Here is a 15,872-nt window from a genome sequence, read left to right on the forward strand (position 1 = left end):
CACGCTGCCTTTGCTTCAGTTTTAATTCTGACTCCCACAGACCATTCAAGCATTAAAGGTGAGAATTATTCACCTCTCAAATGATGCCTTTTAGACAGACAGACAGACAAACAGACAGACAAAGAAATACTGTTTTGTGATGGGACCAGGGAAATGAGCTCTCATACATCACTGACGGCAGTAAGAATGACGTTTCTGGTGGATAATTTGGACAAAAATAACAAAAGTCTGGGTCTTTCATACCCATTGAGATGTAACTCTTCACCCAGGAATTTCCCCTAAAAACAATCCTAAATATGCACCTATATTGAGCCGTTTTTAGTGTTGGAGTTATGTGCAACTATTAACATAATCTGTAAGCTTGTTGTACTGTGGGGGCTTGCATGTTGCTGTGACCCTGGAAGCTATGCCACCGGTATTCAAATACCAGCAGGATCACTCATGGCAGACAGGTTTCAGTGGAGCTTCCAGACTAAGACAGATTAGGAAGAAGGACCCGGCGGTCTACTTCTGAAAAGAATTCATGAATGAATACTTTATGAATAGCAGTGGAACATTGTCAGATATAGTGCTGGAAGATGAGCCCCTCAAGTTGGAAGGCACTCAAAACACGACTGGGAAGAGCTGCCTCCTCAAAGTAGAGGCGACCTTAATGACCTGGATGGAGTCAAACTTTCAGAACCTTAATTTGCTGATGTGGCATGACTCAAAATGAGAAGAAACAGCTGCAAAATCCATTAATAATTCGAACGTGGAGTGTACAAAGTATGAATCTAGGAAAACTGGAAATCATCAAAAATGAAATGGAACACATAAACATCCATATCCTAGGCATCAGTGAGCTGAAATGGACTGGTATTGGCCATTTTGAATTGGACAATCATATGATCTACTATGCTGGAATGACAACTTGAAGAGGAATTGCATTGTATTCATTGTCAAAAAGAACATTTCAAAATCTATCCTGAAGAACAAAGCTGTCAGTGATAAGATAACATCCATACGCCTACAAGGAAGACCAGTTAATATGACTATTATTAAAGTTTACATACCAACCACTAAGGCCAAAATTTAAGAAATTGAAGATTTTTACCAGCTTCTGCAGTCTGAAATTGATTAAACATGCAATCAAGACTCATCGATAATTACTGGTGATTGAAATGCAGAAGTTGGAAACAAAGAAGAAGGATTGGTAGTTGGAAAATATGGCCTTGGCTATAGAAATGACACTGGAGATCACATGATAGAATTTTGTAAGACCAATGAATTCTTCATTGCAAATACCTTTTTTCAACAACATAAATGGTGACTATACTTGTGGACCTTGCCAGAAGGAATTTACAGGAATCAAATCAACCACATATGTGGAGAGAGACGATGGAGAAGCTCAATACTATCAGTCAGAACAAGGCCAGGGGCCGACTTTGGAACAGACCATCAATTGCTCATATGCAAGTTCAAGTTGAAGGTGAAGAAAATTAGAACAAGTCCATGAGAGCCAAAATATAACCTTGAGAATATCCCACCTGAATTTAGAGATCATCTCAAGAGTAGATTTGACTCATTGAACACTAATGACTGAAGGCCAGACGAATTGTGGGATGACATCAAGGACATCATGCATGAAGAAATAAGTGGTCATTAAAAAGACAAGAAAGAAAAGACCAAAATGATGTCAGAAGAGACTCTGAAACTTGCTCTTGAATGCCAAGTAGCTAAAGCAAAAGGAATAAGTGATGAAGTAAAAGAGCTGAACAGAAGATTTCAAAAGACAGCTTGAGAAGACAAAGTAAAGTAACGAAATGTGCAAAGACCTGGATGGAGATAGAAAACCAAAAGGGAAGAGCACGCTCAGCATTTCTCAAGCTGAAAGAACTGAAGAAAAAATTCAAGCCTCCAGTTGCGATATTGGAGGATTCTATGGGGAAAATACTGAACGACGCAGGAAGCATCAAAAGAAGATGGGAGGAATACACACAGTCATGGTACCAAAAAGAATCGGTCGATGTTCAACCATTTCAGAAGGCAGCATATGATCAGGAACTGACGGTACTGAAGGAAGAGGTCCAAGCTGCACTGAAGGCATTGGCGAAAAGCAAGACTCCAGGAATTGAGATGTTTCAACAAACGGATGCAGCACTGGAGGTGCTCATTCATCTATGCCAAGAAATTTGGAAGACAGCTACCTGGCCAACTGACTGGAAGAAATCCGTATTTGTATCGATTCCCAAGAAAGGTGATACAAACAAATGTGGAAATTATCGAAAAATATCATTAATATCACATGCAAGTAAAATTTGCTGAAGATCATTCAAAAGTGGTTGCAGCAGTACATTGACAGGGAACCGCCAGAAATTCAAGTCGGATTCAGAAGAGAATGTGGAACAAGGGATATTATTGCTGATGTCAGATGGATCCTGGCTGAAAGCAGAGACAGAAAGATGTTTACCTGTGTTTTATTGACTATGCAAAGGCATTCAACTGTGTAGATCATGACAAATTATGGATAACAATGAGAAGAATGGGAATTCCAGAACACTTAGTAGTGCTCAAGAGGAACCTGTGCATAGACTAAGAGGCAGTCGTTTGAACAGAACAAAGGGATACTTCATGTTTTAAAGTCAGGAAAAAAGTGCATTAGGGTTGTGTCCTTTCACCATACTTACTCACTCTGTATGCTGAGAAAATAATCTAAGAAGCTGGACTATATAAACAAGAATGCAGCATCAGGATTGGAGAAGAACTCATTAACAACCTATGATATGCAGATGACACAACCTTACTTGCTGAAAATGAAGAGGACTTGAAGCACTTACTGATGAAGATCAAAGACCACAGCCTTCAGTATGGTTTACACCTCACCATAAAGAAAACAAAAATCCTCACAACTGGATTGATAAGCAACATCATGATAAACAGAGAAAATACTGAAGTTGTCAAGGATTTCATTCTATTCAGATCCCCAATAAACTCCCACGGAAACAGCAGGCAAGAAATTGAATGATGTATTGCATTGGGCAAATCTGCTGCAAAAGACCTCTTTAAAGTGTTGAAAAGTAAAGATGTCACCTTAAAGACTAAGGCACACCTGGCCCAAGCCACGGTGTTTTCAATCACCTCATATGCACGTGAAACCTGGACAATGAATAAGGAAGACAGAAGAAGAATGGATGTCTTTGAATTGCGGTGTTGGTACCATGTACCACCAGAAGAATGGACAAATGTGTCTCGGAGAAAGTACAGCAGGAGTGCTCATTAGAAGCAAGGATGGTAAGACTTTGTCTCACATACTTTGGACATGTTATCGGGAGGGACTGGTCCCTGGAGAACAACATCATGCTTGGTAGAGTAGAGGGTCAGTGAAAAGTAGGAAAAGCCTCAATAAGACTGACTGACACAGTGGTTGCAACAATGGGCTCAAGCATAACAACGATTGTGAGGATGGTGTAGGACCTGGCAGTGTTTTGTTCTTCTGTACACAGGGTCTCTATGAGTTGGAACCGACTCGATGGTACCTACCAGCAACAACAACATTAACATCAGCCACCGCTCATCTGTCTGTTTGAAGTGCTGAGGTGGTTTGTGTGTTGTTATGATGCTAGAAGCTATGCCACTGGTATTTCAAATTCCAGCAGGGTCAACCATGGTGGACAGGTCTGGTGATCTACTTCCAAAAATCAGCCAATGAAATCCCTATGGGTCACAACTGAACATTTTCCAGTATAGTGCTGGAAGATGAGCCCTCTAGGTTGGAAGACCCTCAAAATACGCAGTGGCAGCAACAATAGACTCATGCATACCTATGATTGTAAAGATGGTGCAGGACTTGGCAGCGTTTTGTTCTGTTTTCCATGGAGTCGCCAGGGGTCGGGGCTGACTTGATGGCAACTAACAGCAGCTATTAACGTTACATTGTAAGAGAATGTTTAATGGTGTAGGAAGATGTGTAACAGGATTCTAAGTGGGTTTCTCCTGCCTCAGCTCTGTTCAGACCCAATGGTCTGAGAACAAGATGGCAGATAGCAAGTGCTTCCGTGTCGGGAAGTCAGACACCTCTCGTCAGGACTTGTGGTTGAGGCAGCCACACTGACTTTACGCCTGACCCTCAGCCCAGCGCTGAGGTATAAACACGTTTCTGTTGAGATGGTCACCAGGGACCCCATGGTGGGCAGCCTCCCCTTCCCCACAGCCCAGTGAGAGAGGCTTGATGAGACCCATCAGGAAGCTTGGCGTGTGTCCCAGGGTTCGGAGGAGCATCAGGCACTGGTGACAAGCCGTGTCTGCGAGGACCAGAGGCAGAAGAGTAGGGTAGGGCAGCCGGGGGCAGTGGAACGGGCACCACTTGGCCTTACTAGGGACGTGAGCTTCCTGTGCTGAAGGGCACCCGCTGAGGTGGAGGGTGGGGTCATGCTGGAGGGACTCAGAGCACTCGGGTGGCCTGCCCAGTGACCCCAGCCAGGCAGTGTGGGGAGCGGGGTGTCATTGGGGGGACACAGGCTAGTGTCTGTCATGAGGGAGCCCAGACCCTGATGGAGACGGCCAGGTGAGGCCCTTGCTGTCTGTGCAAACTGGATCGGGCTGGCCTGTGTGACGTTGGAGGCCACATTGTAAGGTGCTGCCCGGATACTTGCTGCTGGAAGGGGATGAGGGGTCCCACAGCCACACTCTGTCCCTTGGGTGTTCTGATCTATGGGGCCGAGGACAGCCACCAGGCATGTTTGAGGCTGATGACACAGCTCCAGCGTCCACGTCTGGGAGTTCACGGTGCGGTCTGTGGGTGATGTTGAAGCCAGCCTGACCCCAGGGTTCACAGTGGGTGCTGTGGCTGGCCGTGGAGCCAGCCTGACCCAACAGATTCTCGGTGTCTCAGGTCTGGAACCGTCACAGAGCAGCCAGACTCCGGTGCTTCGGGGAAGCTTAACGAGCTTGCCGGAAACTCTAGGCTCAGGGACAGATGTTGAGGTTGTCAAAGTCTTGAGCTATTTCTCCCTCCCACAACCCTGGTGTGCATGGACTGGACACGCACGTCCGTCTCCCTCACAACCGCGTGGCCGGTCCCTGCAAGCACCTCTGTGATGAAGCTACAAGGGCTGCTCAGTGCACTCAGGGTCACTGTGGGTGGAGGGGGCGCGTCTAGTAATTCAAGATTTACATCTTGGAAACAAGATTTACCTCTTGGAAACAACTCTTAATTGGAATAAGGTCACTGAGGAGCTGAACCTCAGAATGACTGAACATCCCGGGGCCGTAATGTGTCTGCACAGGTGACCCTGACTGGCCGCTGCTCCTGGAGTGCCTGTCAGGGGAGTTCAGCCAGTGCCAGGCCGAGGGGGATGGCAGACCAGGTCCACCCTCCTGTGTGGTGGGGCCTCCTGGGGAGCCAGAGCATGCTGCTGGTGTTCAGGCCTGACTGCTGTGAGCCCAAGGCATAGCCTGCCGCCCCCAGACTGGGGCACCAATGGCAGGGTCTGGTGACACGTGACCCTGCCTTCAGTAACCCCGGTGTCCCTCTCTTACCTCAGATCCCATCTCAGGACTTTGCCGGCCGCCCCTCTGCCTTCCATAGTCTCCCCGCCTTCACACCTCCTCACGCAGGTCTCAGCACGCAGGCATCCACCGTGACAGGTCTCCATTCAGTCTCCACTGTGCCCTCCCTTTTACTTCCCAGCTTCTGCCTCCCTATTTCTCTGTCCCTCCCTTCTGCCTCCCAACTTCTGCCTTCCCCTCTGTCACCCCTTCTGTTTCCTTCCCCCCCACCCGTGTCCTCTGCCCTGCAGAAAGCATCCCCACTCTTCCTCCACCACACTGTCCTGCACGCAGCTCTGACGCCCCAGGCGAGTATCTTGTGTATCTGTGTGCGCCCTGGCTGATTCCTGCTTGCCCGTCCTCTCCACACACACACACACTTGCACACACGCAGGCACACACATATGCACACAAACAGGCAAGCACACCAGCACATATGTGCACACCCATGCACACACACACGTGCACACAAGCACACCTACACACATGTGTGCACACACACATGGACAGCAGCTCTGGGACGGGGGCCTCTGCCTGGTGTTCTGGGGTCGGAGATCAGGGCCTGGTGGTTTTCACCAGTGAGGAGCTTTGATTCTGATCAGCCAGAGGATGGACAGATGAGGGGTCAGAGGTCAGGGCACAGGACCCGGGAGCAGAGGAAGGGCAGCTTGGGGACGCAGCAGGAGAGAGGCTGTCGTGGGGCTGGGGATGCTGGCTCTAGAGGGTGGCCCCATGGAGGAGTCTCCCAGTGTGAAGGCCCCCAGGCCCCCGCCAAGCCCTGGCTCCAGGAGGCTCCCCTTCCCTGCCCCCCGTGTCTCCTCAGGAGCACCCCTTCTTCTTGGACCCACAGCCGAGCCAAGACAGCAATAACTGTCTGACGTCAATGCGTGGAATTTATCATTCCTAATGCTGCTCCTTTAACAGAAAAATGAAATGATGTATAAAAACAAAGCTATAGGGAGATGCAAGAAGTTAATAGAAAAGATGAAGTTGACGATTGCAGTCACAGCGCAACAAGCAGAATAAATCCTATGAGAACTAACAATTGTTCCAGAAAACGGAACAGAATTAATCAGAGGAAACGCTCTTGCTGAGTAGGGAAGTAAGCAATCTATTGTGGTTTTCAGACTTAATTTTGTGAAACCAGACATTAAGTTTTGCCGATTACATTCCTCAAGCACGGATTGTGTAGCTCTGATATTCAAACTTCGAATTAAAGCAAACTAAAGTCAACTGTAGTATTTCCATTAAAGGGTTCAGCTAACCCCGAAGTTAACTTTCTTTGCAAAAGTGAAGCATTATAATGCTATGAGAGAAAGCCCGCAGGCAGCAAATTGTTCCCCTGCACGCTTAAATACCCCCTTCCTTTTCTGGCAAAAAAGTACACTTACATTGTTGCCGGCTGCTGTCAAGTTGGCCCCTGACTCATGGTGACCCCATGCACAATGAAAGGAAACGTTGCTCGGTCCTGTGCCATCCCCATGATCGGTTGCAAAATGGACTTTGGGATCCGTAGGGTTTTCACTGGTTGATTTTCAGAGGTAGATTGCCAGGCCTTTCTTCCTACTTTGTCTTGGTCTGGAAGCTTCACTGAAACCTGTTCAGCATCACAGCAACACACAAGCCTTCACTGACAGATGGGTGGTGGCTACCCATGAGGTGCATTGGCTGGAATTGAACCTGGGTCTCCTGTATGGAAGACGGGAACCCTACCACTGAACCACCACTGCCCCTACACTTATATAAAAACAAAAACAAACAAACAAATCCCAAAACCAAACCTGTTTCCGTCAAGTCGATTCTGATAGCGACCCTATAACAACCCAATAGGACAGAGTAGAACTGCCCCATAGGGTTTCCAAGGAGCGGCTGGTGGATTCGAACTGTCGACCTTTTGGTTAGCAGCCGAGTGCTTAACCACTGCACCACGAGGGTTCCAACACTTATATAGAAGTGGTGAAAATTTGCCATGTTATCAGGTAGTCGAATGAACTCATTCATTAATTTCTGGGAAATCCTCATTCCTTAAAAGGCCTTGTGTTTTCAAGAACAACTACATACAATTGCTTAGAAAACAGAGCGGCTGAACAGGAAAGAGGCACAGAAGGACACCGGGGGGCTGGCCCTGCTACTTTGAAATGGGGGAGGGGTTTTCTTCGAATCCTTGGTATTTTGTAGACATGTTCCTTTTCCACTTGTCTGTTGTATCATAAGGTTCCTGGGTGGCAAAAACAGTCTGTTCTTGACTGCTAACTAAAGGTTGGTGGTTTGAACCCACCCAGCAGTGCTGTGGAAGAAAGGCCTGGCAACCTGCTTCCGTAAAGATTACAGCCAAGAAAACCCTGTGGAGCAGTTTTACTCTGTAACACGTGAGTCAGAATTGACTTGACGGCAATGGGTTTTGGTTTCCTTGTATCATAATTTTAAACCCATGTTCAAGGACAATGCTGCGTCTTAGCATTGCCGAATGTACGGAATGCCTCCTTTGTGGTCTGGGGGTGGACAGTCTACATGAGCCGTTCTTTCAGTAAAGGCTCAGGGTCAGGAGGAGCCCACGTCCTGCTCTTGGTGGTCTCCGTCCGTGTCCCCCCCGGACCAGCATTTTCAGGCTTCACCTCACAATGACGTTTCAGAAGCATTTTGACTTCATCTCTTCACTCCAAGTTCTCATCTGGGAGGATTAAACACTGACAGATTATTATTGCTCAAGGAGAATGTTTTAAAAAGCAAATGTATGACTAATGTGGGCAGAGACGGAAGGTGTCTGGCCAGGTCCTCCCGTGAGCAGATGCTGAGAGAAGCTGGGAGAGCAAGACAAGGTCAAGGCTAAGGTGGGCTGTAAAGTGTCCACACAGGTGACCCCGACTGGCCGCAGCCCCTGGGGCACCTGTTGGGGAGGCCTGTCAGCGCTCCTGAGGGGGATGGCTGGGTCAGCTCCACCCCCCTAATGGGGGGGGGGGTCTCTTGGGGAATCAGAGTGAGCTGCTGGGGGTCCTGGCCCAAGAGTCAGACCTGACTGCTGTGAGCCGGAAAGGTGGATCCTACTGTCCTCCACAGACTGGGGCCGATGGTGGGGTCTGGCACCAAAGTCTCAGCCGGCCTGAGAGCCCAAGCAGGGACTGCCCGGTAGAGAGGGCACACACCATGATTAGGGCCTGGGGAGCAAAGGAGAGAGGGTGAGGAGTACTACACGAGGCTCCTCGGACCCCCAGGAGTGGATGCCAGCTGCTGCTGGAACCCCGAGGGGCACAGCAGGGCTAGCGATGGAAGAGCTGGGGGCTGAAGCTGACTTCCTGCCCCAGTGGGGCTGCTTTAGGAGCTGGAGGCGACAAGGCTTCTTCCTCCTCCCAGACCTGCTGGGACTTCTGTTCTCAGAACCTGCAGGAGGCCACTGGCAGGGAGTCTGGGCACACTTCCAGCCCCTAGCCCCAACCCAGAGCTCCCAGTCCCTAAATCCCATAGCTCCTAGCCCAAATCCCAGAGCCCCCAGTCCCTGAATCTCAGGGTCCCCAGCCCCCGAATCCCAGAGCCCACAATCCCCAAATCCCAGAGCCCCCAGCCCCTGAATCCCAGAGCCCCCAGTCCCTGAATCTCAGGGTCCCCAGCCCGCGAATCCCAGAGCCCACAATCCCCGAATCCCAGAGCCCCCAGTCCCTGAATCCCAGAGCCGCCAGCCCCCGAATCCCAGAGCCCCCAGCCCCTGAATCCCAGAGCCCCCAGTCCCCGAATCCCAGAGCCCCCAGCCCCCGAATCCCAGAGCAGAGTCAAGCAGGTGGTGCAAGTGGCAGACAATGGTGGGAGCCACGAGCACCGCCCCCCGCCCCCGCCCCGAGCTCTTAAACTGGAGATTCTGAAACGACAGAAGCATTTACTTGTAGACAGAATGTTCACCATGGAAAACATCTCAGGACAGAACTCTGCCGTGGGCTGCGGTGCTGGTGAGGCGCCGTTCAGTCCTTTCGACCCTGGCTGTTGGGGTTGTTAGTTGCCATTGAGTCGGCCCCCAACTCACGGTGACCCCGTGTGTTAGAGTAGAACTGCCTCTTGAGGTTTTCTGGGCCGTAATCTTTACGGAAGCAGTTCACCAGGCCTTTTTTCCATGTTACTGCTAGATGGGTTTGAACTGCCGACCTTTAAGTTAGCCGCTTGCGCCAGCCTGGCTTCTTCTTACACACCCGTGGGTCCCTGAAACCTGGGGCCGTTTCCCAACAGAGCAGGCTGTGGGAGCTGCAGACAATGTCTGGTGTTCCCTTTTGGACTTGCTCACTGTGGGTACACGTGAGCCTCTCAAAAGCAGAAGGTGTATTTTGAGTGTACAGCGATGGTTCTGTGCTGAGGTCGGCCGTGGGTGGGCCGACACCTGGTGTGGTGAGACCTCCTCCCAGTGACTCAGGCACAGCAGGCCTTCCGGAGGCCGTCTGTACCCCATCTGGGTTTCCTGGGCATGGGGCGCCTGTCCTGGTGAGTGCAAGACCAGGAATGAGCGTGGTTTTCGTGCTGAGACCAGCCTCCTCTTACTCATGTGTTTACGAGGTCTACCAGCAGACCAGCTCATTAAAGGCCCCTGGGACAGCAGAGGCTGCTGCAGGTGTTAGCAGTCACAGGACTGACCTACGCGAGAGTTTGCGTCGTGAATTCAAAACATCTGTTTGAAAAGTTCCTTTGTGGGACAGCTCAGCGGACACCACACGAAACAGAGTATTTACACGGAGTGAGGGGAGCTGCCTTGTGTTCTTAGGGGGCTCCCCGACATTCAGAGTTCCTCGTAAGTGGCCTGGAGCATCCTGAGCCAGCCCAAAGCCATTAAGTCCCCAGCAGAAAGGGCCGCACTGGGCGGGGGGACACTTTCTGTTGATGGGTGGAGCACCGAGTATGTCCTGCCTATGTGTGAGCCAGGGTCCTGGCATGGAACGGGTTAATGAAGGCTCAGGTGGGGCATGGGCCAGCCACAAAGGACAGTGCAGTATGGAGGGGCCTTCAGGGAAGGGAGCAGTCACAGGACCCTGGATCAGCTCTCTCTTCCCCCTTCCACCTCCTGCTGGTGTCTCCCAGTGAATCCAGGTGTGGTGGGCATGTTAGCCTTAGGGAGAGGGGGCCGGGCCGGGAGGCTACCAGGGTGGCAAAGGGAAGCCGCTGCACCCTGAGAAATTTTCCGGCTGCCTGTGGACTCTTGTTCTGTCTCTAAGAACACCCTGAAGAGCGGCAAGTGCCCTTTATGAATCTGCACAGCTCACGCGCTGTGATGCTGCTGCCGATGTGCTTTTGAGGCAAGGATTTTAGGAAAAAAGTCGTCTTCGTTGTTCGCGACACTGATAAGACAAACTTAAACCATCTACCTATTTTACGTAGCAAACTTTGAAAGAGTTTGATTGCTCTAAAGACAGGAAAGAGTCCCTGGGTGGTGCAAATAGTTAATTTGTTCAGCTGCTACCTGAAAGGTCAGAGGTTTGAGTCCACCCAGAGGCACCGTGGAGGAAAGGCCTGGTGATACACTTTGGAATGGAGCACAGTTCTACTCTGACACACACGGGGTTGCTGTGAGATGGAAGTGACTTGATAGGACTGTGTTTTGTTTTGTTTTTAACTGATTAAGAACAGGCTATGGGTGTGCACATGCGTGTGCATGTATGTGGGTGTGTGCACGTACGTGTGTGGGAGCTAGCTGTAGCCGGAAGGACTAGGTGTATAAGTGGATTTGAGAAGGGCTTTGCTCTTAGGACTTCATGCTATAAAATAACAGCCTAATACAGTTTACTTTTTATCCATGTTGGTTTTTGTGAGATAAGCAGTTTACTTTTTATTTTTTTTTCAAAAGGCTGTGTCTGGGCACTGTTTATTTTTGGAATGCAACTAACTCAAAGATCACTTACAGTGATAGGGAAGTTTGAGATTTTCTGATATGACAAAGGACGAACCAGTGGAGCCGATGATAAAGACAAGAGAAACCACGAGAGCAGTTTACTGAAGACAAGCACCTCCTGGGGAAACTAACCTGTATGCGTAACGTGCTAGGTTTACAGAAAAATCGTGAAGACAGTACAGAGCATTGCCATGTGCCCTCCACACCATTTCCCTGATATTAACATCTTGCATTAGCATGATACATTTGCTACAATTATGTAGCCAACATTGATACATTATTACTAACTGAAGTCCAGATTTTATTCCTATGTTTTAGTTTTCCCTCATGCCCTTTTTCTGTCCCAGGATCCCACCTAGGATGCCGCGAGCTGTCCGGTGTCTTAGGCTCCTCTTGTCTGTGCCAGCTTCTCAGGCTTTCCTTGTTTTGAATGACCTGGACTGTTTTGGAGCCCCAGTGGCACAGTGGTTAAGAGCTTGGCGGCTAACCAAAAGGTTGGTAGTTTGAATCCACCAGCCACTCCTTGGGAACCCTATGGGGCGGCTCTACTCTGTTCTGTAGGGTCTCTATGAGTCAGAATCGACTCGACAGCAACAGTTTTTTAACGGGTTTGGACAGTTTTGAGGAGTGCTGGTCAGAAGTTCTGCAGAATGTCCGTCAACATGGGTTGTCTGCTGTTTTTCTCATGATTAGACCTGAGTGATGGGTTTTGGGGAGAAAGACCACTGAGGTGAAATGCTCTTCTAGTCACATCATATCAAAGGTGCACACCATCTACCTGACTTCTCACGGTTGATGCTGACCTGGATCACCTGGCTGAGGTCGTGTTTCTCAGGTTTTTCAGCTGGGAAGTTACTCTTTTTTATCCTCCCTTTCCATACTGCAGGTCCCTGGGTGGTGGAAACGGTTTCCAGTCGACTGCTTCCCTGAAGGTTGGTGGTTTGAACTCAGCCAGCAACTCCACAGAAGAAAGGCCTGGCAGTCTGCTTCTGTGAAGACTACAGATGAGGAAACTACGGAGCAGCTCTACTCTGACACACACGTTTTTTCCATACGTGCTCCTGGGAGGAAGTCACCATGCCCAGCCCACCTCCTTGAGGTGGACGATCTCCATAGACTATTTGGAGTCCAGCCTAAAGCAATGGGAGGAGGGAAAGCTCCAGGGAGCTTGGGGCTGAGGCAGAGCTTCCTATGGAGCAGATCTGCTTGGACATTCACGGGGTCGCCGTGTGTCAGAGCCCACTCCAGGCAGCTGGTACTGGTGGGGGGATTCTCAGGGACTCCCTGTCAGTCTGTGGCTGGCTCCTTCATTTTGTTGATCAGATTTGCGAAGCTGACCCCTGAGCAGTCCGCAGTGCATGAGGGGGACTCCTGAACCCGGGAGCTCAAGGCAGGATTCTGGGAGGTGTGTGTGTGTGTGTGTGTGTGTGTGTGTGTGTGTGTGTGTGTGTGTCTGTTCTGTGAGTGTATGTTTCTCTGTGTGCGGGTGTGCGTTTGAGGGGTAGGCAGGGTGAGATGCTATGTGGCTCAAGACGTTTGATCTGCTTCACAATTTTGCCTATGATTGAATTTGATCATTTTTATATCCTGCTGCCTTGTTTTTTGAACCCCCCGGGCCAGGTGAACACTGTGCTTTGCTTTGATAAGCTGTGGTTGCATGATTCAGGTGACAGGCCTCCTTCATAGCCATCAGGTCCGGCTCCAGGTAGGCAGGGGACCAAGAGGTGGATGTCTCCTGGGTGCCACCGAGCGCCTGCTGCCGGTACCCCGTGCCTCGTTAGAGCACATACATGGTAGTATGTGCCGCTACGTATGGAACCCTGAGGGTTCTCGATCCCTCAGCCGGTGTGTAGGCTTGAATCTCCATTCTGAAGAGCCGCCTTTGATGTTTCCTTGGTGCTAGTCTTCCCTCATTTCGTGCCTGGATTGCTGGGATGAGGCGCGGCTCCTTCTGGTGCAGATTCTGCTCGCGTCTCCGGGCGGCAGGCTCCCCAGTGCCCACTAGATGGCGCGCGTGCTGCGCGCGCCCAGCGCCGCGGCCTGGAAAGCCCACGTTGGAGGAGGCTGAGCCGCACGGCCGTGCAGGGCGCAGGATCGCTGCCAGCCTAGCTGTTTGGGCTGAGAGGATGGGACGGAAATGTCACTGAGGTTTTCTGTGTGGGGTGGAGCCACCACCCACCACTCTGGGTGGAAGGCGGGCACCGCTGGGCGGGGTGCTGGGGTGAGTAGTGCGAGCCCCGCTACCCCAGGGTGGGTGAGGAGGGTGCGGGCGTGGAAGGGCAGCCCAGTGGCCTCCAGCCGTTCTTCCTCCGCCGCTTAAGTCTCCCCTCATCCCATGGGCTCCATGGGCCTCGGCCTCCTGTTTTCTGGGCCTGCTTCCTGATCTGAGAGTATTTTCTCTTTTCACAGGTTGTTGCTCTTGTTTTTGGCCGGCTCCAGTTCACGCACGACAGAACCAAACATGCCCGCTCCTGCGCCGTCCCCACCATTGGTGGTGGATGGGACCATTGTGATCCATAGGGTTTCCATGGGCTGATTTTTGGAAGCAGATTGCCAGGCCTTTCTTCCTAGTCCATTTTAGTCTGGAAGCTCAATGAAACCTGTTGAGCATCATAGCACCACACAAAACTTTCACGGACAGATGGGTGGCGGCTGAGGTGCGTTGGCCAGAAATGGAACCCGCGTCTCCCGCGTGGAAGGGGAGAATTCTACCACTGAACCACCCCTGCCCGCTTTTTTACATAATGCTGATAAACAGAATGCTTACAGCTACTCAGATGTTTGATGAAATAAGACTAGTGTAAAAGGGGAGGCCTAGTGCCAAAGCATTTCTTGAAGACTGCTGTAAGGAATGATCCCACTATGGAAAGACTCCAGATGCTTAAAGCTCTCGGTTGTTGTAAAAAAAAAAAAAGGTAAAATGAAAACAAAACAAAAACCTTTATCCTGGTTGTATTCCTTGCTCGTGCTCAGCTTATGTTTCGTGTCATAGTTGGGAGTGCCTTAAACTCAAAATAGCAACAACAACAACTTTAATGGGACTTTTCTGTTTATAATTATCAGGAACCCAGTTCAAGCTGATATAAGCCAAAAAGAAAAACAATCAAAGAGGGAGGAGTTATTGACAACTGTAAACTTCAGGGGTCGGGTTCAGGAATGGTTGGATCTAGGTGCTTAAGTGGTCTTTCTCTATCTCTGAGCTATGTGTTCGTCTGTGGAGGGTCCACTCACCAGCAAGCTTTCTGCTCCTGACAGCTCCTGGCACCCAGGCTCATTTCTTTTCAGCTTCAAGTCCAGTGAGAGAGAATTTCTCTTCCCGGCAGGTCAAACAAAAGATCCGTGATTCAGACCGTTGGGCTGATTTGGGTCTCCTGCTCATCTCCGAGCCCATCACTGTGGCAGGGCCTGTGTCTCAGGACCCAGGGACACCCCCCCGGACCACGTGCACCGATGCCGATAAGGGGGCACCTCTGGTGGAAAACGAGGTGATCCTCCCTGCTGAAGGGGGCGGGTGCCGGGCAGGGAGAGTAGCACAGTCACTACAGCCCTACGTGAAGAGGAGAGGAAACCTAAAGGGCTCCAGCTGCTGCGGGCTTTTCTGCTCCTTTCGCTTCCTCAGAATGTGAGGGCAAAGTTTTCCAGCGCTGACTGCAAGCACGGGTTACCATCTGCCTTGGCCCACCTGGCGTCATGTTGGAAGAGGGCTGTCTGGCAAACTGTCTCAAATACTAATCAGATGCACGCTAATCGGATGCATACTCAAATGTGGGGAATCCAGTTTTCCTACGGCATGGACTGTCATTTGCCTGCTTCTCTTGCTGTGGGTTCTCTGTAAAGCAGAGCCTGAGGTCAGACTCAGGGGTGGCTGGTTTGTCAGAGGCCACCATCCAGGGGGAAGGGCGGTGACCCTGGGGAGCTGTCAGATAGGACCGTTTGCTCAGTCTAAGGGGGGCATCCTCCAAGTGGCCACATGAATGATGGCTACTCAGGACAGTCCAGCGAGGGTGGAAGGGGGACGTTTCCCTGGGCATCCACGTGCACTGTCAGGGTTCCTCCACAGGCTGTATCCCCACACTCTGGGCTGTCTGCAGAGGGCGCTGAGCGGCCCCAGTGCCTATGACGCCTCGGTGTCAATCCGGGAGCCTGGGCGGGGGGATGAGGTGAAGTGGGAATATGCTTGGCCACCCCCTGAGTTGCTGCCATGCCATGACCAGGGTTGAAGCTGGGGTGAGATCTGGGGTAAATTCAGAGAGCAGGGCCCAGAAGACTGTGGGGCTCAGGGCATCTGATCCAGCCCAGCCCCTGCAGCTCCATCTGCCCCAGGATATCGCAGGGGCCCCCACTTGTGGGAATAAGACGACTCGTGTGTCCATTGCTGGCTTAGTGTGGGTTCTTTAGGGGGACAAAACCAATGAGATGTGCATGCATGTATATATATATGTGTGTGTATAGATATGTGTGTGCATGTATACATATATGTGTGTGT

Source organism: Trichechus manatus, unplaced genomic scaffold (genome assembly GCF_000243295.1).
Source record: "Trichechus manatus latirostris isolate Lorelei unplaced genomic scaffold, TriManLat1.0 scaffold00165, whole genome shotgun sequence".
Classification (NCBI taxonomy): Eukaryota; Metazoa; Chordata; class Mammalia; order Sirenia; family Trichechidae; genus Trichechus; species Trichechus manatus.